The 23,014-nt window shown below is 45.0% G+C and overlaps 1 protein-coding gene across 3 annotated transcripts in view; it reads right to left on the minus strand.

Annotated features, from left to right (window-relative positions):
- LOC135908928 (zwei Ig domain protein zig-8-like) overlaps positions 1 to 23,014 on the minus strand; it is a 215,479-nt gene that overhangs the window by 94,713 nt on the left and 97,752 nt on the right. Inside the window, exon 1 of one of the 3 annotated variants that reach the window (XR_010566502.1) lies at positions 3,391 to 3,493. The exons of the other annotated variants lie outside the window; for them this stretch is intronic. The gene's annotated coding sequence lies outside the window, so the exon portion shown is untranslated. Of the gene's footprint in view, positions 1 to 3,390; positions 3,494 to 23,014 lie in introns of those variants that run through there. 3 annotated transcript variants of the gene reach the window in all.

Here is a 23,014-nt window from a genome sequence, read left to right on the forward strand (position 1 = left end):
TCGAAGTGTTGCAGAGAATGAGCACCTCACACAACATTACTAGAAGACTTCGCTTTACTGAAGAACTTAGGGGTTTGCCAAAAATCACGAAGGATACGCGTAAAAGACAGAAATGCAAACTCGTCATTATGAATACGTGCATTTTTTTTTCCAAGCCGGCACATAATGTGACACATTTGTTGAGTGCGGGCATCCGGATATGCCGACAAATCTACAGCCTTTTTTTCTCTTACGTCACGCGCAAAAAGATAGTATAGGTAAGCCGCCAAAGATGACACGCTACCACGAAGCATAAACCCTTCTCTTATTGGAATCAACGCCTTAACGAAGTGTTGGTCATCACAACCTCCACCTTATCGATAGGGCGTCACTGCCGCAAAGAAGCATTTAATATAGGTTCCATGGAGCTTATCCCAACGACCGAGAGTGGACCGCACCGCAGGCACAGGCGAATGCTCTCGTATTCGGCGTTGCAGCAAGTCCGCAGCGTAGAAAGAACAGATAACGAGTTACGTGTAACGCGCCACGCATTCTCAGCGATTGTGGTGGCACTCATCACAGGGGGCCGGTGGCACTCGATCGGAGCGACAGAGTTGTCCAAATACATTATGGCCAGTGCGCCGCTGATCGAGCGATGACCGGGAAAGGAGGGTTGGGAGGGGGGGGGGGGGGCGCTACGCCGTGTAGGCATAACGAGGACCCGGGGAACGAATGGGGGAGAGCGTCACTACGGGAGAGAGATATAGCACGAACGCGAGCGGGAGCGCTTGTTTCGGTACACACGCATTTATCCAAGCACAAGCGTGGCTCCAACTCCGAACGCACATCAGCTCTGCTGTCTCCTCTGGGCGCGGTCGGTGGCGCACATACACTGAGTGGCATGCATATTTCAAGAAGAGCTTAGTCAACATGCGAACGAGATTGCTACGGCATTGAACCTCCCTTGCTGTCGTCCCCACTGGGCAGACTCGTATGCTGAAGGCTTTGAGTCCCCTCTCCTACTCAACCCCCCCTTCCCCGCTTACAGCCGCGTTTCTATACTCCTCCCCTTTTTGGTGGCGAACACTGAGAGTCTGATCTGACGTTACCATAGAAACCATGGTTGATGCCAAAGAACCGCGGCTTCCCCCCTTTGCAGCCTGCCTTGAACTCGGCTGCCGGCCTGGCCAAGAGGACGCACGCGTTGTGGCGCGGTTAGGAGGCTCCGCGACCCACTCCGTCCCACGAGACCGAACCGCGGTCCGGAACAGGGGCGACAGCCGGCGTCTATACCTCTGGTCTGCACGGAGAGCGGAAGAAAAGTGGGCAGAGGAGGTAGGCCGGAACCCCAGCGCGTTGGGTAACAATAGAATCCATAAGCAGCCGGTTCCCGAAGCCCTGCTGCTCAGCGTCCCCACGGCGAGGACTGTGAAGGCCGTGCGTAAGTGAGGCCGCCGGGGCTGCGGCATCAAATATTCAGAGAAGTGAGGGCCGAGTTCGGGGTTTTCCTGGGCCTGTCCTACGACGCGTGGTTGGCGGCTCTGAGCGCTAGGTTCGACGGAGCCTGCGCACCCGGCTGCACAGTGTTCGTGGGTGCGTGCCTCGAGTCTGTGCGTATCCCTTGAGCGCGTGCGCGTTTGCAGTGACTCGTCGGTGCCGCCGCTGTGCACTGCACGTGCACGTGGGACTCGGCTTTTCTTTCATGATACGTGTTCTTCGGCAACAATAGCTCTGTAGTGCCATGCCGTTGTTGACTCTGGAGGCGAAGGTTCGTTGTGTCAACTTTTATGTGCATGCCGATCACAGTGAGCGCTTTGTGTAAGTGACCCAGCCCAGCCCTTTTCCTGTACATAGTATGGCTGGGCGGGGGTATTGTTTGAAGAGCGGAAGCGGAGGAAAGTGTGGCCACTGTCGCCGCGGTGCACTATGGCCAAAGGCGTATACGCGTACTGATAGCGCATCGAGGTAAACATTGGCAGTTCCCGTTACAAACCAGGAACACGCCTGCTCATTCATGGATGAAAGTAATAGATCTCTGCGCAAAGACTCGTTAGGAGCACGCACCAATGCAAATGAGGGCCAAAGACAACATGTATAAGCCTGCTTGGCGGCTGAAAACTGATGCCACTTGATTTAAATGCCATTATTGCAGGATGTATAGAACGGGATTTTATTTGAGCTATAAATAAAGACTGATGAAACTCATGAACGTTTGTTAGCCGATACACGAAAGGAAAAATGAACTTGGTTCTTCTCTGACGTGTAAAGGAAGTAATTTTATTGGACAATCATTTTAAGATATTACAAGTAATACAGAAATCATAAGCATGGAAACATCGAAGTGGGAAGGGCAGCTCTAATTTCCGCAATGAGGGCCAGTGGTATGCCATGAACGACGGATTTGGTTTTTCATTTAGGGGCTTGACTTATATACCTGAAGAAACTGTAAAGTAGTATAATACGCAAGTAACTCACGAAGTGCAGTGACATGTCATGCTCTATCGTGAAATATAAATTATTGTCGAAGTTTCTAGTCAACATTGTTTTGTATGTCTCTCTATCTCTCTTAGTCCAGGAACCTGCAATATTTCTTTTCCTCTGTGTCGTGACACATGGTAAGAAAAGGAGGTTTCTTGTAGGCTTTCTGAGAAAGCGCTGGAAAGACCGGTAGAAGAAAGAATAAATAGAAATCATAACAACGGAACAATATAAAAAAGACGTTCGATGGGTGCTTGCCATGCAGCTTGTTATGCGAGCGAAGATAACGAGTGTCCTGAGCGTATGGTGACTTCTAAGAAAGAGAGAACATGACTTGCACAAAAGACACACGTTCAGGCACGCTCAAAAAATAAAAATAAAAAAAGAATTCTCGTCCGGGACTTTCACTTGTGCTACGTGGCAAAGTTTTTCAACTTAAGCAGGTTTAATATGAGAGCACTTGGAGAAGAAGGCACGCGCACAATGCACCCGTCGACTCCCATCTTTCTTTGTTCCACAGTGCACCCGACGGAGCTCCCGCCGGTTGTTTATTGCGTGAACTTTTAGCCATTGACGCATCAACGAGGAAGAAGGATACGACGTACTCGCGTTCACGCTTTATTGCGGTACGTGCGAGCGTGAGTCTCATGTTCGAAAAAAAAAGCATTGCTAGAAAACAAAAAGTACGAGGAGCAATAAAATAATGCATAAGTAAAGCGCGGGAGAATTCCTGCTTCACTCTGCTAAGGGTTGAAGAAACGTAATAAAGCACGAACGAGTTTTTTCACAGCGCCTGCACCTATGTTCACTTGTGAACCAGCGGGATACTAATACTGAGGAAAAACGAACATAAAGCAAAACAAAAAGTTAATTTTGCTGATTACCCGCCCTTGAGTACGCTGCTAAGGTCTGAAGAATTTTCCTCAAACTTACCCGCCATTTTACCATCCAACCAAAGGAGTTTGGCTCAGCTGGGCTCAAACAGCGGACGCCGAGTGCTAAATCCCCTCGCCTAAACACGAAGGCGTAATCTTCCGTCTCCTTGTGCAATGCGCAACCACCTTTAACCATACAAGCAAAGTAGGAGAACCACTGCAGCCTAGTGGTTCTGGACACTGTCCCTTTCAGAGCACCTCAGGGGAAACCACTCGAGGAAGAGGCCATGTTTGTCGTGCGCGACTAGTAGGAGAGAGAGAAAGAGAGAGAGAGAGACGAAGAGCGGCAGGAAACGCCTCTGCGGCGAGGCCGGCGTGGCAAGCAGCTTACTTTGCGTAATGAACATTTACCTAACGGCTATACGCAGTGTCGCTGCTCACCGCAATGATGCCCAGCACGTACTCGGCGCGTTTTCACGCCTCCAACACCGCTGTGGGTGGTAGTTCGTCACGGTACCGCGTGCAGGCTGAAGGGCAGCCGCCGCTCCTCGTCCTCCTGCTTCCAAGAAGCGTCCTTTTCTTTCCCCCGAGCCATTCGCCTTCGGAGAGTGAGGCGAGTCCGCAGAATTCTGATGAGCTCAGCGCTGGCGGCTGTGGCGGTGCCGGTAGCCCTGGCGCTGCAGCCAGCGTGTGAGGCGTGAGCAGTTTTGGGGCCCTGTGCTTTGTCTTGTGGGTTTTATTTCTTTCTTTCTTTTTTTTTCGTCTCACCACTGCAAGTGTGCAACTTAAATCCTCTCGCACACGACGCAATGCGCGTGTTCTGTTCATGTTCATTGGACGCGCGTAATGAAGTAATCTGTTAACGCGCTGCAAAGGCAGATGATGCAGAGAGGCGGTTGTGCGCTTCTGCGGGTAGCGCGCCGCGCTGATCAAGTTAAACCTGTTCTGCGTACTTCGGAAAGCGTGAGGACTTAATCATAGAGCGCGATAGGATTCTGTGATTAAGCCCTGCGAAGTCCCTGCCTCCTGTAATTGGCCCGGAAGGGCGGACGCGTGCACCGCTTCGATCGCCCTTTTTTCTGTTCGCCCGCGCTGCACCGAGTTTGTTCGCTTCCGCACGATGCGTGCACCAGGTTAGCTCGCGCGATGTAGCAAAAAGCCAAAAGAAAAAAAAAGTAACAATGAAATTTCTGAATGTTGGCTAAGTAACTTCGGCTGATGGCATAACGCTTACTCGATGGCGCATTTGTGAACTACTGGCGCTAGCGTTCCTCCGCTAATTGATTAAAAGTGAAGAACATGAGTAAAGTACCAATTCCTGAATCGAGATAAATGCGTCATCCTTCAATATAATGACGGGCGCAAATGGAGCGGAGCGGGAGTGATAAAAGTGACAACCGCATAGAAGAAAGAAGGAAGAAAGTCTTGGGAAAGGAAAATACAAAAGATATGTTTATGGCTAGAAAGCAGCAAGGCCATTCGTGCTGGATTCAATCGCTCTGACTCGGACTGTGTCGACACTGGCTCTGCTAAAGGTTCCATAAATACTTGCTTATGTGCGTTCGAACATCGTATTTGAATCTTGTTGTACCGTCTACGTACCATTTTCTCCGAAGCGTGCTTGCATGTTTCCAGCGTGTATATATATATATATATATATATATATATATACGTGTGTGTGTGTGTGTGTGTGTGTGTGTGTGTGTGTGTGTGTGTGTGTGTGTGTGTGTGTGTGTGTGTGTCCCCGATAATTCTGATGCATTAGCTACGAAAGTGCTGTTCTAGAACTGTGCACGAGCTTACCACAGGTAGAGGGCAAGAGACGCCACGGCAATGAAGCAAAGAGTTTCAGAAAAAGTTGGTCAAGTCTTCGTCATTCAGCGTTCAAAACAGTCATAGTAGATATATACCTCAAAAGCCTCATGACACTACTTAGTAGAGAACCTTGCGTGCATTTTTTTTTTGCTATAATACTTAACTACTGAGCAGCTTGAATTAAGATATTCACAGCTAAACCTCAAGCACTAGCACACATCGTTGTTCTCATTCACAATCGGGTGGACGGACGCCTGAGTTCGTACGCTGGTACTCATGTTATTCAGGCTATGCCTATTCAATTTCCCGCCAACACCTTGCATCATTATAGCCAATACAAGGTAAAATGTGAGGAGCTGCATTACAAGTACAAATACCTATAATTTTGTTAATATTTCTGGAAGAAGATCGTTACCATCATGCATTGTTTTATTGGGAGATTAATGGGAACGGCTGAAATTTTTAGCCACTCAATATATCCGCGTCATGATGCTATTACCAGGCTCATAGCGTAACTCCTTGCAGGGTTTGGCATTTGTAGTTTCGGAATCACGACACTCGCACGTATCTCGATTTTCCAGTGTTTACTTATGGTATTAAAAAAGTTTGATTCAATATATGTTCGCCTTCCTTGCAGTAACAAGCGATTGAGGCCTTGGTAACGTTCATATCTTCTTTTGTTTGTATAAAAATTGCAGATATATTAAAAACAGTGTGTTGATGCCCTCCCTCGCTTTAGCATTTGGGCTTGCTTTCAATTTTTTTTTTGTTACTTGTAGTCCCTTGACCGTAGTCTTTTGACTGCAGAAAACGTCAGAGACCAAAATACAGCTTTATTATTATTTTTTTTACGCTGTATGGAGATATTCTGAAAGCTGCCTTACCGAACCAATTTTAAAAAAGTAGCATGGAAGGGATTCGCGCAAAAATAATAGAGACCGTTTACAAGAAACCCACATTACTTGTCAGAGATTATTATTAGTTTTAAGTTCTTTGTTAACCTTATACGCCCTTTTAATTTCCTTAAGTTTCCCACAACCTGTCTATGCTTTTGTTGTTCTTGTACTCTCATGACTGTTTGCTTTTCTTCTTTCTAACTTTTCCCTCATAAACATGCTTGCTTTGTTAGCGTTTTTTTTACTTTCTTATATACACCTGAGTGAGTTTTGTAATTTCATACCTTTTTGTGTTTTTGTTAGCCAAAACTTGTCATCTCCGGTACTTTCTGTGGCCAAACTTGTCATATTTCACAGAATCCCACTTTTTCTCCACTGGTTGCCGATGCTTACCTGATGCTTCTGTTACTGCGACAGCAGTTAAGTACTCGAAATTGAGTTTGCCTGCTTCGTCCGTCCGTCAATTCCATTACGTTGACGACGACTGCCGTGTTCATCGATGACACACAATAAATTTTTTGTCGTTTTAGGCCGCCTCATCATCCCCAGCTTCGCCGATGCCACAGCGTAAAGAAGAAAAAAAAACGGCTTGACGCCAACCACCGCGATTTGCACCCACGGCAGTGAAGCAACGCGGATTTGGAAGTTGAGCGCGCTAAGAACTGATCTATCGCGCAACAGCAGCATTTAGACGAAGGATTTGCGCCCCACACAGACCCTGAGAACAGTGGCGTTTGTGCATGTATTTCGCAGGCCAGGACGAGCAATACTGCAAGGAACGAGGGTCACATTATGTGGATCTCATAGAAATTGTTCTTGACAAGATGGCGGTGTGAATGCGCGCAATTCTTCCTAGTCATACTCGTGAAAACAGCGTTGGCGGCACAAAAGAGGCCTACATGACAATGATCATGAGGAGCCTCGAACATGGCCCATACCCACATCACAATGCGCCTAGAATAAGGTTCTTGACAGAAAACAAAGTCGAAAGCATCGACAACATCAATGCCAACAGTGGCGTTACAGCGACAACGCCATGCAGTTTGCGCAGTAGCTCACAGGATTCCCAACCGGCAAGTACTCTAATAGCGCCTTAGCAAATGTACAGGGAAAATCAAACTGCTCAAATCTCGTGAGTAGCACTGTATCATTTCCCTCGTTACATCAGTTTTAGTAGGTCTCATAGTTGCTTAATCCCCTGGCGCGACATTCAAAACGAATCATCGTGGCTGAAAAGCAAGAAGCTTTTAAAGCAGCAACTGCCTCCTCACCTGTGGCCTAGATATTGATTTACACAAAAACTAATTTTTAAACATGGTGCTAGGAGGCTTCAACTTTGGAGGTAATCTCACATGCTAAGCTGTAGTCATGTCAGGTAGGTAGATGTTTAGACGCTTCCTGACTGAGTGAAGGAAACAAAGAATATTGGACTGTTTTGCACACATTCTCAAAAGTGACCACAAGGCCACATGACCTTGATAACACACACAAAAAATAAAAATAAGCCATATTCGCCGAAATTATGTGAATCAAAGGTGTTAAGGTAGTCAAATGTTGAACCACCTCGAACAAGAAACAAAAAGAAGGATTGAGCATAAGACTTTGGCCGAACAGCTGCGAATAAAAGGCGCCATAAAACTGTACACTTTAACTAAATGTGAACAAATTTAGGAATCTGAGTTACTAAGAGGAGCCTTATATATATATATATATATATATATATATATATATATATATATATATATATATATATATATATATATAAGGCTCCTATACATATATATATATATATATATATATATATATATATATATATATATATATATATATATATATATATATATATATATAGGAGCCTTATATATATATATATATATATATATATATATATACTGAAACCATTACCTTGATTAATTCTTATGTGACCACACCCTCCCCCCTATCCAATTATCCTATAAGCACTAAGTTTCTGGCCAGTTCACCGCAGTGGTTGAACGCAATTAATGTATGTGTGGAGAAAAAGGCAGGCGAAAATAAGATAGTGGGTGGTCTTCACTTTGTGCCACTAACATCTAGGCTCCATATCTACGTCTGCGTCTTCATTGTTGGAGAATGCTGCTTTCGCAGTGATAGAATTCAGCGCCCAAGGAACCACTGAAGTCTGCTTTGGTTCTGTGAGCCAGCTCTTTGAAGAAGACCATGCAGAGAGAACAATGGTGAAAGAATGTTTAATTTTTTTATTTAGCCGATAGTAAGGAACTTTAGTACAATTAGTACATGACCGTGGTAGTTGGAGAAGTATGGGAGAGGCCTTTGCCCTGCAGTGGGCGTAACCAGGCTGATGATGATGATGATGGAGCTTTACAAGCTTATAGAAGGCGGAAGGTTCCTGTTTACCAACAATTTTGATACCGGGTTCTGCAGTAGCCAGAATTCCTACAGCATCGCAGTTATTAAATATCAACAACAAAGAGGACTCTGAGCAATGTCACCAAAACAAAAAAAGAATCAGAAAGAAAGGAGCTCCATTCTGGTATTCATCGAAGCAAAGGCGCAAACGCGATACAGCTGTCAGGCACCCCGTCAAACTTACCCCCCCCCCCCCCCCCCGCCTGCTCCTTCATACTTTTCACGCATAAATCAATCTGTATTCTATAATTTTTGGACCATGTGAGCACAAGGCTCTAGCGCAGCTGGCTCTGTAGTATCACTCTGTTGATTCGACAGGTGTTCTTATGATAATACTTGCATACTGAATACAAAATTTAGAGCGAATGTTCGTTTACACGAAAAATACTTGAATACTTGATACAATAGGTTGCTAGTAGCAAGGAAAGAAATACAGATGCTTTTGAAAATGAGAATGTGTCTTCGTACACGTTGCAAGTTTGCTTAGCGAAGTTTGCTTTCCCCGAGCAACGTCGAGCTTGCTTTCACTGTAGAAACAAGTCGTGAACGCTGTTGCACTGCGTTTTCTTTTATATGCGATGTGTAAACTGCGCCTTGCATCAACTAGGGCGTTACGTGGTGTCGAAGAAAACACTGAGTAAAGCTAGTAAAGGACACGAAGAAAAAAACAAACAAGGAAAGAAGAACCACCTGCCAGACAGACAGGCAAACAAACAAACAAAAATAGAGAACAACATGATTTGTTTTCGCGTTTGGGTGGTATATACCATTTTCAAATATGCATGGTTATCTGCGAAATCGAGTCAATTAATATTTGTTGACATATAAACGTCACTGGTATTACCTTTAGATCAATTCAGTCTTCTTTTTAAATTTAAACTTAACCTTGTAGCTGCAGGCGCAATGTAGGGTTTATTTGAACGTACATTTGAAAGAAAGCAGCAAGAAATACTTGTGATTGTACTTTGGTAGCAGTTAGCAGTATGGTGTTTTGAGGCCAAGGACAAATATTGGACGATCATGTACAACTTGTTAAAGTGAACAAAAAGGCTAGCTTTCTCAAACCACAGCTGCGCAACAACAAACCAACAGCTGCGCAATTCTCACGAGGTGTAAGAGATTCGTATTGTTTTTGGTTATTTGTCAAGGATGGTAGCAAGGCAGCTCTGGGTTGTAGCGTTCTTTTCCTTTAGTCACTCACGTGGGAAAACAGCATGTGAGTCTTTATGCACCACGGCGTAACCTCTTGCACAGTACGTGTATATAATTCGAAAGCTTGTTTCCCCTTCGAGCAAACAACCAAGAAATGAACGTGCAAACGAGAAAAAAAACATTCAGTTTTGTCATCAACTAGATGCTATATTGTGAACTACTTGAGAGAAAACTATATCGGAAGGCACCAAGTGAAAAATGCGCTCGGTAAGCAAGCAATCCAAAATCATTCCGTCAGAATTCTTTCTTTATTCAATGCCAACTGCGCAACGCCGGGCCATTTGTCCAGCTTTATAGAAGAAGCACATTGGAGTCGGGCTTACATTCCAGTAATGCACCCCAAAGCAACAGCTTTATTTTCTCTCGTGACATCGAGGACTTCCTGCATGGCCTTTAATAAAGTTTCTCCGATCCAGTTGAGGAGTTCGTTGTTTTGTGAATATAGAGCTCTTGTTTTCCAGAGGGCAAGCGATGCACAATTCATGCGACAAGACGCGACACGCAAGAGACAACTAGTGGTTTTTCATGGCACATCCCAGCCATCCTGCCTTACGATATGGATATGCAAAGCTCATAATGAATTTCTGATGTTTCGAAATAACTGCTATTTTTGCAAGGAACCGGAAATAAAAAGATCGGGAAAAAAGACGATGACACTCAGTTGAGAGCAACTCCCCATTTAAAGAAACAAGAAAGAAACAACGAAAAATATGGACTCACTCTCTCTGCTCGGAGGCCGAAGCAGTGAGGCAGGAGAAACCTAACAATCTCGAACTAGCGCTACTGTATGGAGCAACTTGTATTAGGGCGCACGACTTTGATTGCTATTAATGCACTTATTATGATTGTATCCACAGATTCGTCACGTTCTTTATGGAAGCTTAAACGTTGGACGATATAGTCATTCCTAACGTGCAGACTTTGTTTCCTAGGTACTTTTTTGCAACTTGGGTGCTTTTATATGTCTTTATCTTGTTCAGTAAAGAAAATGTCAGCAAATACATAGATAAAAAATAACTGCACTGCAGAATATTTTCTGCTCGAAGCTACACTTGCACAACATCTACAGGTTTACGAAGTGTTCCCGCTATATATCGCTATTAGGATAAGTAGTCAAGAATATGTGGTTCGAAATAACAGATGTTAAACTACCTTTTCAGCATGGAACTCCATTTACGGTTAGTGCATGCCCGCCTTACCGTGATATGATATAGTTGCACTAGTTTCCACAGTTTTATCAATATTAAGGGAGGGGGAGAGTACGCATACAAAGAGCTGCATTGATCACCGTGGCATTTTGATGTAGACTCTTCTTAAAAAGGACAATATTTCAAATAAGTGAAATTCTACTGCGCGAGGAAGCCACTGAAAGCCTAACCTGAGCGTCCGTAATATACCGCTGCAGTATAACGTTTAAATGCACACGTTATTTCTTCGCATAGATATGCAAGAGAACATACTGAAATAAGATTTAGCATTAAGATATAAAGCAAATAAGATTATATGGCTGAGATGACACAATATTTAGGATGTGGTATATATAGCATAATAATAACTGCTAAAACGAATTCATGCATCCGTGATGTCAAATTGTGTTGAAACGCCCACAATGCACAGTTTAAATCGTTCAAATTGGGAAGCAAAAAAAAATAAGAGTTGCGAAAATAAATTTTTGCATAAAGCGACAGTTCAAGAACTGCAAATAAAACTGAAAAAGTATAACGTACCACCGTGATTCCATAGTAAATATAATTCGATAAGCCGGTTTATTGTGGACGAAGTCAGAGTTTGCCTCAGAAACACAGTTCTTGGTTGTCCTGGTTGTTAATCAACGAAATGAGGTCGTCAAACCGTCGTCGTTGTCGCCTTCGTCGTCATCGCCTTCGTCATTGTTATCGTGGTAGTGCCGCCGTCTCGGCGTTGTCTTCTAGCCGTGACGAAAGAATAGGGAAACGCAGAGGGGGACAGAAAGGACAGGACAGCCACCAGACTATCATGCAGTCGTCTGTTTCTAGAATCGAACAGTCCAGCTGGTTAGCTTTACTTCGAAGTCGTACCGCCGTGTTCATCCTGCCACCATCGTCGCCATGCCATTGTTTCCCTCGTCACGCCATCGTTATCATTAGGCCACCGTCATCTTTTAAAAAGTTAGGGTTGCAAATGATATCAAAGTGAGAATAAACCAGCTCTCAGTTTTATTAAATCAAAAAACATAACTGACGAGCTATTCCATTCTGTGAAGGTGTGTGAACAACGAAGCTGTGGCACATCATGCAGGGTTAGATGAGGGTACATGTATTTATTTTCGTCATTTGGTAATTGTAGTGCCGATAACTATGTGACTACTGTGATATACATTGATTAGTTCGGTTACAACTTCAGACAGAATCTTGGCCAAAGTTTAATCTACGCACGACCATTCTTGAGTATTTGAGTGGCTTGGATTGGTGTGGCAATTCAAACTGTTCTAGCCCAAACTGAATGAATGATGTGTTGTCTGATTTTTATATGTCCCCAAGTCTCCAACGATGATCACAGGGGTATTGTCAACACAGCTAACCCATGCAACGTGCGTGGTCATGAACTTCTCGATATCACAATTGGGTATGCCTGGAGGTATATCCACAGTGAATATCACAATTCCATCTTTCGTGTGTATGGTACAAACATGTTTACACTCAGTGGCATTGTCCTCTTGCGGGTCAAGGGTGTATGGCTGTACACACATTCTGTCATTTGCATATATGGAAATCCCTGCTGCTCGTGAGTGCATGTGCTGTTCATAAACAATTCCACTATAGCCATCGACTTGCAACGATTCGTCCTGGTTTATTTCTTTCATTTATTATTATTTACGTTTATTTTATTAGGGGCGGAGTACTTGAAGCCTGCTTCACCTTAAGCGCATGTCGGCCCGGTATTGCATTAGCTCCGGGATGGGCCGATATTTTTGCCCACGGACACGACAAGTTCATTGTAGCGTAGAAGTATACACTTGCGCTGATAAAAGGTGGCGGTGCATCCATCCTTTGGAGACAAATGACGACGTCAGTGCGATTAGCCTTATTTCCTATGCTAGGGTTGGTGATGGAATACGTTTTATATGCTATGGTGACTCATATTGTGAATATTGCGACGACGCAAAGCGTCCCGCTCTTGTTCCAACCGGGCAGCCTTTCCTTCGACTCTTTCGGCGGCGACGTGTTGTCGTTTGGTCGGCCGCCTTTGCTTCAAGCGAGCGACGCCAGCCTCTACCTGCTCCGTCGGCGGTTAGCGGCGGCGAGTGTGTTCGGCGCAGCGCCGCTTGCGTTCTTCAATATCCTGAGCGGTAAGCAGCTTCTTAGGGTGAGGCATGGAGACGGCAAGAGGGCTCGCCAAATGAGGCACGTGGAGCGGCCTCATGTATTAGTCGCGCACCGCAGGCGCTTTCTAAGTTGTTCTTCATTCGGGCCCAGGCTGCGGCGTGCAAGAGGTTTGGTGCAAACAAATATACCGCAAAGTGGGTAAAGTTATCAAAGAATGTTAATCGCTTTAAGAACGTGCATTGAATCCATCAAATCTCGATGTATTTGTTCACTTCCATTTGAACGGCAGCGTGCCCGTATCACAGGCATTCGTTTCTGGGTTCACGCTCGACTAAGGAATGGAATTTTCTTCCTAATTTACGTTGCCGAGGCGCTCGAGCCTAACATTACAGAACATGCAGGATCCTTAATTCATAACAGCTTAGCATAGTAAAAGCGGAAGTACGACATATACCGCGATCCAATCGTCAAACTACGCGCAGTCGTAAGACGCAGTCAAAGCGTCCTGTTCTGACGCAGTACAAAGCCACGCAGTTGAACAGATTGCGCACAGAGTCACGAACTGCAGCCAAGGTTAATTTACATGAGTAGCAGTCCATGCAAAGATTCCGGTCAGTGAGCGACTTCACACTGCCATTGGGAGCTATTCAGCTTCGTCACCGCATAAATCTGGAGAGACCAACACAAACCACTACTGTCCTTAGATTTGGTGCAAGGCCTTCAGACTGCACATTGAGTAGCAGGCTTGGCGTAGCGTAATTGAGCCGGACCCTATCCTTGCTGGCTTCGCCGGGAAGTATTTCTGTGCTTCTGAAAGCTGATAACTATACTGACCACATCAAGACTCGCTTCCTTCTCTTAAAAAAAAGAAAGAAACGAGGAGGATGCATGGAACTGCTCCTATGACAGGAAGCTAGGGTAAAGATGGAGTTAGCCTTGCGAACAGAGTTACCGTTTGCAACACTATTCTTGCAAAAACATTTAACGAATGAGGAAGTCTGAACGGTGAAAGAACACAGCAAATTCGAGCTTCACTTACTTCTGAAGTTAGAAACTCTATTGTTGTGGCAGTTATAACACTCATAAATCTCCCGATATATGTTCTTCTCAATTCTAGCTCTTTTACTGTTCAACTGCTGATGATTCCAGCAGAGACAGCACTCGTGTCCTTCTTTTAGAAACTAAAATGCATTTTTTACGGCCACTGTCCAGGATTCCGAATGTTAGATTTAGGGAGGCGAGTGCTGGTGGAACTTTACGGTGGTAAGTGCACCGAACTAGAAAGAAGCACAGCTAGGGTTTTCAGGAAAGCAGCACGAGCTGAGTACAAGAAGAGGAAAAGATAACGGCTTATCGGTGACCTGGAGACCAAGGAGCGGGAGAAAACGGCGGCAGTAACAGCAGTGCTCCTTCGAGCCCTAATCTGCTGCCCTCGCGACCGGCCGATGCGGAGAAGCTTATCGATGCCTCGTTGACGCCTCTTCTGGGCCCTCGAGTCCTCTGCGCGGCTTGAGTAAGCCGCTTATTCTGCGGAGACAGCGCCAAGAGACAGAGCGCGCAGACTTCTTGCTCTGTGCGCTTCCGAATGCACGAAGCGCGGAAGAGAATTACAAAACGAAGCGGCAAATGTAACGAGAGGCAAACGAGAGGCGAGGGAAATGGGGAGCGGGCGTGGGCGGACACCAGAGACGAAAGGGAGGGGTGGCCGCGTGGAAGCCAGCGCGGCCCTTCTTGCGGGCACCCTCCAGCGTCGCGAACGTCGGCGCCGTCGTCGCTTTCGCAAAAAATCCTCGCGAATGGGGCGGGCACGCCGGCAAGGCACCCGTGGACGACGAAGGCTGCTTCTTAGGAGCGGTCGGTGCCATTAAGAACGCATTAATTGTGCACAAGGCCGCCCTCCCGCGCATGGAAAATAAAGAAATAATGTGGAAAGGATGATCGGGAACATTGTTAGAACTATCTCCCTCTGCTCGTTCGCCATAGATGGTTCGCTCCAGGCCCGCGCCACCACTTCCCTTTTGAGTGTACGCTCCGTTTCGGCGTTGGAGGACATGGCGCTGCATATTTTTGTGCCATTGGCTGCACCGCGTACTTTGTGCCAGGACGTTTACTTTTGGTTTCGTGTCCATTCACAATTCATGGTTTGTTGCACGACGACGAGCGGGATCTTTTCCCTCCCACCCTCTCTCTGTTTCAGGCTTTCTCCTTTCGTTTTTCTCTGCGCATTCATTGTCTGCCGGCGGGCTTCGTCCCCTCATTCCTTTGAACGTCTTCATCTCGCGATATTCTGTCCAATTGTTCTCGTTCTCGTCGTCCTCTGCACGCTAGTTATCTTTTCTTCTCGTCATTCTCGCCGCCTTCGTTCTCGACGGGACGCCCCGCTGGAATGGGCTTTTCGCGCTTTCTTGCTGAGAAACTTGCCTTGAACTTACAATCGAAGGGCACTTCGTTGCTCCCCACTTAAGTGTTAGAGCAATGCATTTCTTTTTTGTCTGCGGTTAGCGGCATGTATAGTGACTATGGGTGATAAGACGCCCTCTTTACATAGCAGACATAGAATGCAATGAAATAAGAGACATTGCCAATTGTTGCGCCCGAAATCGGCAGGCCACCTTCTTTCGGTGCTTCCCCGAGGCAGCCCCTTCATCATCGCCTACCTAGACGGAGACGGGGCCCAACACCGACTGTGACACTCAAACAAAGAAGCTCACTTCGGGGCGACAGCAACCTCCGCCCTCTGTAGAAGCAGTAACAACTGCGAAGGCCAGTCTCCCGACCACGAGGAGCTGACCATCACGGAGAGCAAAGAACCAGTGCCGACGACTTTCTTGGAAGGAGCGTGAACCCATGTTTCCAGGTTGCCTCGTCCTTCCTTCGAAGGTTGGGCATTAAAGGCTGAGTTCTGTAAATAGTATGGCCGGACTGGCCACATCGCGGTCACAGAATTCCCTTGTGTAGAGAACTAGGGAAAAATAACTGCTTAAGAAGGACCTCTCGAGTGTCACTGAGACAGCTCTAACCAGACTCCACTTGTTTCATTATGCTAATACACTTTTTTTCTTTCGCTGCTACTCCCGTACGTACTCCTCCCTGTGCACATAGCTTAAAATAACTTCTTGTTAGGCTAGTTGGTATATAGCTGTTCCGTTTATTTGGCGTCTTTATATTTTATAATAGACTGTGCATATAGAATACTTGGCCTAAACGCTATGCCGAGGTGCAACGCAGTATATATATATATATATATATATATATATATATATATATATATATATATATATATATATATAAGGGTCATAGACGTCAGTATTTTAGGACATGTGTGCCAAAACATATTATTTCCGACTGTTTACTATACATATATTTTGCCTTTCTATGGTGTTGAAAGAGTAGGCTGGAATGCATTCCCGCGCGGGTAGAGAAACAGTGACTTCGGCCCAGGAAGTTACTGATTTGAGTACACAACACGCTCTTCGTACTGCACTGAAGAACAAATGATAAAATAAAGAAAAAAGTGGTCACGGAATGGAAATGAAATCTCTATTATGAATGCAATTTCTTCATTCACATAATCTTGGCGAAGTACCTTTATTAACAGAATATTTTCTTCTTCCAGCAAAAAAAAAGTTGTTTCTTAAGTTTTCTCGCAAATTTCATGGTGTTGGTCTGCTGCTTTCCTTTCGCGGTAATCGTTTTGCCATATGAAGAATTAAGCGTTATCACAAAGACTGTAGGGGACTTATATAAAATTTTGTGTTTCAAGACTTTTTATTTGGAAAGCCGTTCTGACTTGGTTTACATTCAAGCCAACTGTGCATACAATGAGAATGCAAGCACAAATGAAAATAAAACCAGCAAAGGCAATCAGATAGAAACAAACGTGGCAAATAATTCCACTTATTAATGGTTCTGTAACATTGAACATACGAAAATATGGTAACAGTGAGTGGGACCATTGTTCTCGGATGTGGGCACCTGTGAAAGGCATAAATCATGATGTCTAATAAAGGAATTTTAATTAATTCATCGCTAATGACTGAAGAAAGGAAGCCCACGTGCAAGTATTTTTTTCCATGCTGTGTATGTGTATAAGGTGTGTCAATGCGTATATGCCATTAATTATTACAAGTTTGGACGTACACAAAATACTGAAATTTTGGAATAAGCCAACTTAACGAGTTTCTTGTGTAGTCTTCCGAAACATCAAGCGTTTATTATAGCACAGGGATTAGTGACAATGCAGGTATATTTAAGTGTATAGGCGTAGCAAGGAAGACGTGCAGCGAAGAAGACAGAAAGATTCGCGCAGCTAATAGGTTAGTTAGCTACACATGCGAAAGAACTTTAATCAACGAAATGCAATATAAATTAATTGGTCCGCATGTGCGCAGCACTTGTTGAAGGAAAATCAATTAATTTCATGCGGGAAAACATATCCATGGAAAAAGCAAAGTACCAGTCTCGTCGCTGAGTGGTTTATTCAAAAAACAGAGGGGCAACACAAAGAAAATTTAAAATTGAGAAACCCTAGCATTCACCAAAAGCAATTTTTGCAAGTGCTGTTCTCCACGGTAATACTTCTGGCAGCCAGCAGAATACAGGCTCATTAATGCCTGGAAATGTCTTGTTTTCTCATGAGCGCATGCGTGAGCGCGTGTATTGAAAGAACATGGTGTTTCTTTTCTGTTTTGTTTTTCTTTTCTTTTCTTTCTGTTTTTAGGCCCTCTGCGTAGGCTAATAAATCAAGGTGTTCGACGAGAGTGACTCTGTAGACGAGCGTGAGTCTGTAGAGCTGCGCCGCAAACAAGACAGTGAAGGTCTTGATCAGTGCAGAGCGTGATATTGCATGGGGTATCGGAACTTAACGTTATGCATACTGTACCAGAATATATATCATACTATACCATGTTATGCCATATTATACTATGCTATACTATACTATACCATACTATATCCTGCCCGGGCCCAAACCAAGGTCTGCAGTATTGTCTAAATAAATCAATATACTCCACTGCTCAACGCTTACGCTCCGCAATGCTATGCTATAGGATGCGTATCCTATGCTACACTGTAAAACACTTTAAATTAGTTATAGCATATACAGTCGGTACCAACAAGCCTTAACCAAGCTCCTAAGGTATACCATTGAAACATACGTGAAGACTGATGTGGTGTTGCTTCAACTGATTGGCCGCGTGACAATTGAGGCTTCCTTGGTACTCTTTAAACAGGAGCCATTGGTGCCGTCATCGAAAACATCAAATCAATGTGTTGAAACAGCGTTACCTTAAGTGGTCTTTTCATCTTGATTTAATAGAAAGCACGGGAAAGCAAGAAATTCCAGCACTGTTCTCTGTTTGCCGCGCCAACCGCGCACTCAAACGCCCTGGAATGAACAAACTCGGCTTTCGTCCTTTTCCGGCATCTCCTTCGAAGCAAGCGCATATAGAGAATTGTTTGGCTAAATTCAGAGCGCGAATTACTGGGACACAAGCTAAGGAACAAGAAAAGACAGGACACGGCCCCATGTCCTGTCCTTTCTTGTGCCTTAGCTTGCGCCCAGTAGTTCGCGCTCCGAATATATAGTCATGCTTCCATACCAACTCGCCCATTGTTCACTTTGGAAGAGAATTGTTGGTAGCCGCGCTCTCGAGTGTCGTTTATCGCTGTCGCCAAATAACTCGCAGTGTTTCGACTTGCAGCTACCCGCCTGAAGACTGAGTGAAGAGGGCGTCTCGAATACCACCATGATCGATGTCCTGACGCAATGAACGTACCACCGGGTGAAATATATCCAGATGCCGAATTTACAAAACCTTTCGTTCGTAAATGATCTCCGCCACTGACTGGCTGCCTTGGCTAATTATGTGTCCAGCATTAAAATTGACCAGAATGTTCTCTCACGAACGGTTCTAGCGTAGGAATTTTCTGTGAATTCGGCTCCTGGGACAGACTCCACACAATGTGCTTGCGCAAAAATTAACAATGGGAGTGATTTTTAGCCATTTGTGATTTTGAAAAAAAGGAGTAATCATTTGAAAATTTCATGGAATATCTAAATATCGCCTGTGGCAATAGCACAATTCTTCTTCCTGAGTTGAATTATTCCAAGATGCGGACTTTATTACCACAATAAATCGAAACGCATAGTCAACTAATAAGGATAACTGACTTATTAACTCATTAATTACTTTGCGACTCGTATTGCACTTTACGAATTGTAGCCAATGAGCTTGCAAGACGTATCCATTTCATAGGAATTTCATGGATGACACCAGTTTCGAGATATTATTACCCAAGGTGGTGGCCCGAAATACATGGGCGCTTTAGTGCTTTAATGAATAAAAGAGCTTGTTGTTAAAAAATTAAATGGAACAACAGCGCATGTTTACTCTGACTTCGATGCCTCATATCTTCAAACTGGCGTTATTCTGGAAATTCATTAGATACACCTCGTAAACTTACAGGCTACAATTTGGAAATTGCACATTGTACCGTAAAGTAATTACTAAGAAGGTAATTAGTTAACCTTTGTAATTACCTTACCATGTGTTTAAATTTCTCGTGCAAGTAATGGCCGCCTCTTAGAGACTAGAACAGTGACCAAAACAACGAAGAAAAGAAAGCTATTATTTGAATATAGGAGAAACTGTCGTGAAATTTCGAGAGCAATAATTGGCTTCGCTAAATAATTTATTAGACATGATACAAAGATGCCATAACTTGCCCAATATGATTGTAAATGAGGAAGCTTCGTTATGAATGCGCGTAATTATTGTGCGAGCATGCGCGCACGCGGGCACGCGTGTGTGTGTGCATGTTCATGAGGTGCACCAGCCCATACGACAACTTGTGACGAACTCAACAATGAACGCTTAAGCGAGTGCGCACATACACACGGATGGACGGACGGAAAAAACTTTAATGGAAAAAGGACCTGCGAGGTTGCCAGCCCGGGCTCAGGCCCCCCGGGCATTGTGTGCGGTGAGGCATAGCCTTTCCACCGCTGCCCGGGCCCGCTGGATAGCCCATAATTGGTCGTGTAGTTCTGAGCTAGTCAGAGCGCTTAGCCATCGCTCCTCGAGAAGGTCCGGTTCTATCTTGTCCTCTACGTATACTGAACCGATCTGTGCGCACTTCCGCAAGATGTGTGCCATGTCTGCATGTTCGTGTTTGCAGAGCTTGCAGCTTGCGTCTGGATATTGTGTTGAATTTATTCTGTTTAAGTGTACTGGGTTTCGGAACGTTCTGGTTTGCAATCTTCTCCAATCTGTTTCTTGAGACCTGTTGAGTTGTTTGTGGGGTTGTGGGTATGCTTCTCTTTGTTTCGTGTAGTGTGTCAGTATGTCGTGGTAGGTGACCAGTCTGTCACTGTCGTCTTTTATCGCCTCTTCGTCGTCGTCGCCTCCTCCGTCTTCTCCATCGCCTCCGCCGCAGTCCTTCCCCCTTCCCCGGGGGTTGCGGGGTGTTGGGCCGTCACTGTCCGTGCCGCGGTGGACACACGGATGGTATTTTTTTTTCTTTGCTGCTGATACTTTAATCCCCATTCCTCTCTTACTGAATGCGAGATAGCTATTTTAGCTATAGCAGCTCACAAAATAACACAAGCAGAGCACAGAAGACGCAGACAAAGAACAAAGAGCACTTTGTCTGCGTCTTTTGTGCTCTCCTAGTGTTTTTTGGGTTGCGAATTCTCTAAAATGAAATACCAACAATCCCAAACTTGCATTGCTACAGTTCGGATGACCATACTCAGTCTGGTTAACCTTCTCGCTTTTCTTTTTATGACTTCTCTCGTTTATCTGCATGAGAATATGTTCACCAGGCGTTCCTTTTTATCCAATATTTTTGTTTCCCGGCTGATCGCATAGGGCTGCCAACGGGATTTCTGTTTAACTGCATGCGTTAAAATGTTAGGTTTGTTAGCGTAATAGCCGGGCTTTGTTCAATGAATGTCCCGTTCTGTGGACGCGATGTCGGTTCCGTCGCCGCGGTCTCTCCCGCGCCCTTTTCGCCCGTGTTTTCGTCAGCAAAGTTGTTACACAGACGATGACCCAACGAGTAAAGGCCTCCTTCGACGTCGCCCATGGATTCGGCATAGATTTCTGAGATCGAGCTTCCACGCAGCACAAAAAGAGAGATCGGGAAGAGTCGTAGGAAACGCCGGCATGCATCGGGTTTCCTTCCCGAAGGACGCCCGATTACAAATGATCCCGAGCTCGTCTTCCCGCGATATACGAGGGAGGATCCCCCTTCGTGTTCCTATCCCCTCTCACGGTTTTTCTTTTTGCCTTTAAAAAATACCCATGCGAGCAATGCAGGCGCACGTAAGACCAGCGAGACGACGGAGAGCGCAAGAGAACGTGGAAACTGCGTACGCAAGCAAGAACAGAGGAACGACAACAGACGGAAAGAGATATAACAAGAAAGAAGGATGACTGCAAGCTGGTTGAATGTTTTACTCCGCAAAGAAAAATGAGCCCCCGCCCGCGTGCGCCCCGATCGCAAGCCAGCGATGTCATTCTACTTCATCTACTTTTTTCTCTCTCTCTCTCTTTGGCTGTTTTTCTTGTCCGAGGCTGCTTTTGCCGCATTATGTTAGTGACAAAAAGATAAGCAGGAATTAAAAAAAATGGTGTCACGCTACTGCCAGCTTGCTGTACCTCGCGCACTTGCGTGCTAACGATAATAAACTGTGAACAGCACCTTCTGAAAAGGCTGCCTCAATTAATAACGGCCCACCGACTCAACATCTCGACCACTTCTTCTCAATGAAGGCACGACTTTTGAAGTGATGCAATGTTTCCCGTGACCGTCCAGGCGTAAATAAGATGAAGTAGCCCTTGTAAATTGTTTTTCTGGTTGATTCGTGTGTGTATACCACTTTTCCTTGCCCACAGACCACCCTCTTCTTTTGAATTAAATCTCATCGTACCTAAGGCCGCGCTGACTAGACAGCTTCGAACGAGGTCCAGTCCAGTTCTATGGCTCAATCCCTAAATGCGCCTATATTTTAAAGCGAAGCTTTTTTTTTCTTTATTGCGAATCCTCCCGGACATTCGCGACCGCGGCTTCTGGATGCTGCTGATGTCTTGCCGAATAGTTCATAGTCTAAAAAGAAAAGAAAGGAGAAAGAGATAGAGAGCAAACAGAGGAAAATTATATAGAGAGTTCAGACGAGCGGCCAGTTTGCTACCCTACACTGGCGGTTAGGGAAAAGAATCACGTGGTCGACTGTGCGAACGAACCTCGGTCTAGACAGCACAGCAGCCCGGTACTCTAAGCATTAGGCCACAGTCGCACTCTCTGTGTTCTTCTTTATGGCAATGAATGGCAGTTATGTCGAGCGAACATTACTTATATAGCGTTTAGACACATACACGAATAACCATCGCACACATGCTACACAGGCCAATGAAAGTCCTGAGTAGCTTTCGCATCTGGACGCTTGCGTTTGTTTTCTCCATTTTAGGCAGCTACCGCACGCATACATTTACCATGCCAACGCGAACTACCTCTTTGAGACACCTTTGTCACACCTCTTTGTCACACTGCGCGTGTGACATGCGCAGCACGGTTGCGCAAAGCACATGCACACGTGCTGCCTTCCTTTACGCCAAAGATGCAGGAATGAAATGGACAAATTTATAGAATATGATTCCTGGAAACTACGTTCGTTGCACATATACTCCAGGATGTGCGTTGTATCTAGACAGTTTTTTATCAGTAAAGGTTCATTCGTATAATAACTGAGAATAAAACAACGCTACTTGTCGCACAAGTTTTCTATCATTTGAATGACTTGACAGCCTATACATGCTTTCTTAAAATCTGCCTCCCCAGACCAAGCACGTGAGTGTCCAAAAGCTTGATTCACGTGAGTGGCGCTAACATAACGCAACAAATTCTGTTCTTCCGACACAACTCGTCGCAGGCAAACTGTCTTTACGAAACATCATTTGAAGTCAAGCGCACGTGCTGAAAGTGTGCGCATGCTGCCGGACGAACGTCCATGGGCTGTTCGGAATGAAACGTTTCTTTCCCT

Source organism: Dermacentor albipictus, chromosome 1, assembly GCF_038994185.2.
Source record: "Dermacentor albipictus isolate Rhodes 1998 colony chromosome 1, USDA_Dalb.pri_finalv2, whole genome shotgun sequence".
Classification (NCBI taxonomy): domain Eukaryota; kingdom Metazoa; phylum Arthropoda; class Arachnida; order Ixodida; family Ixodidae; genus Dermacentor; species Dermacentor albipictus.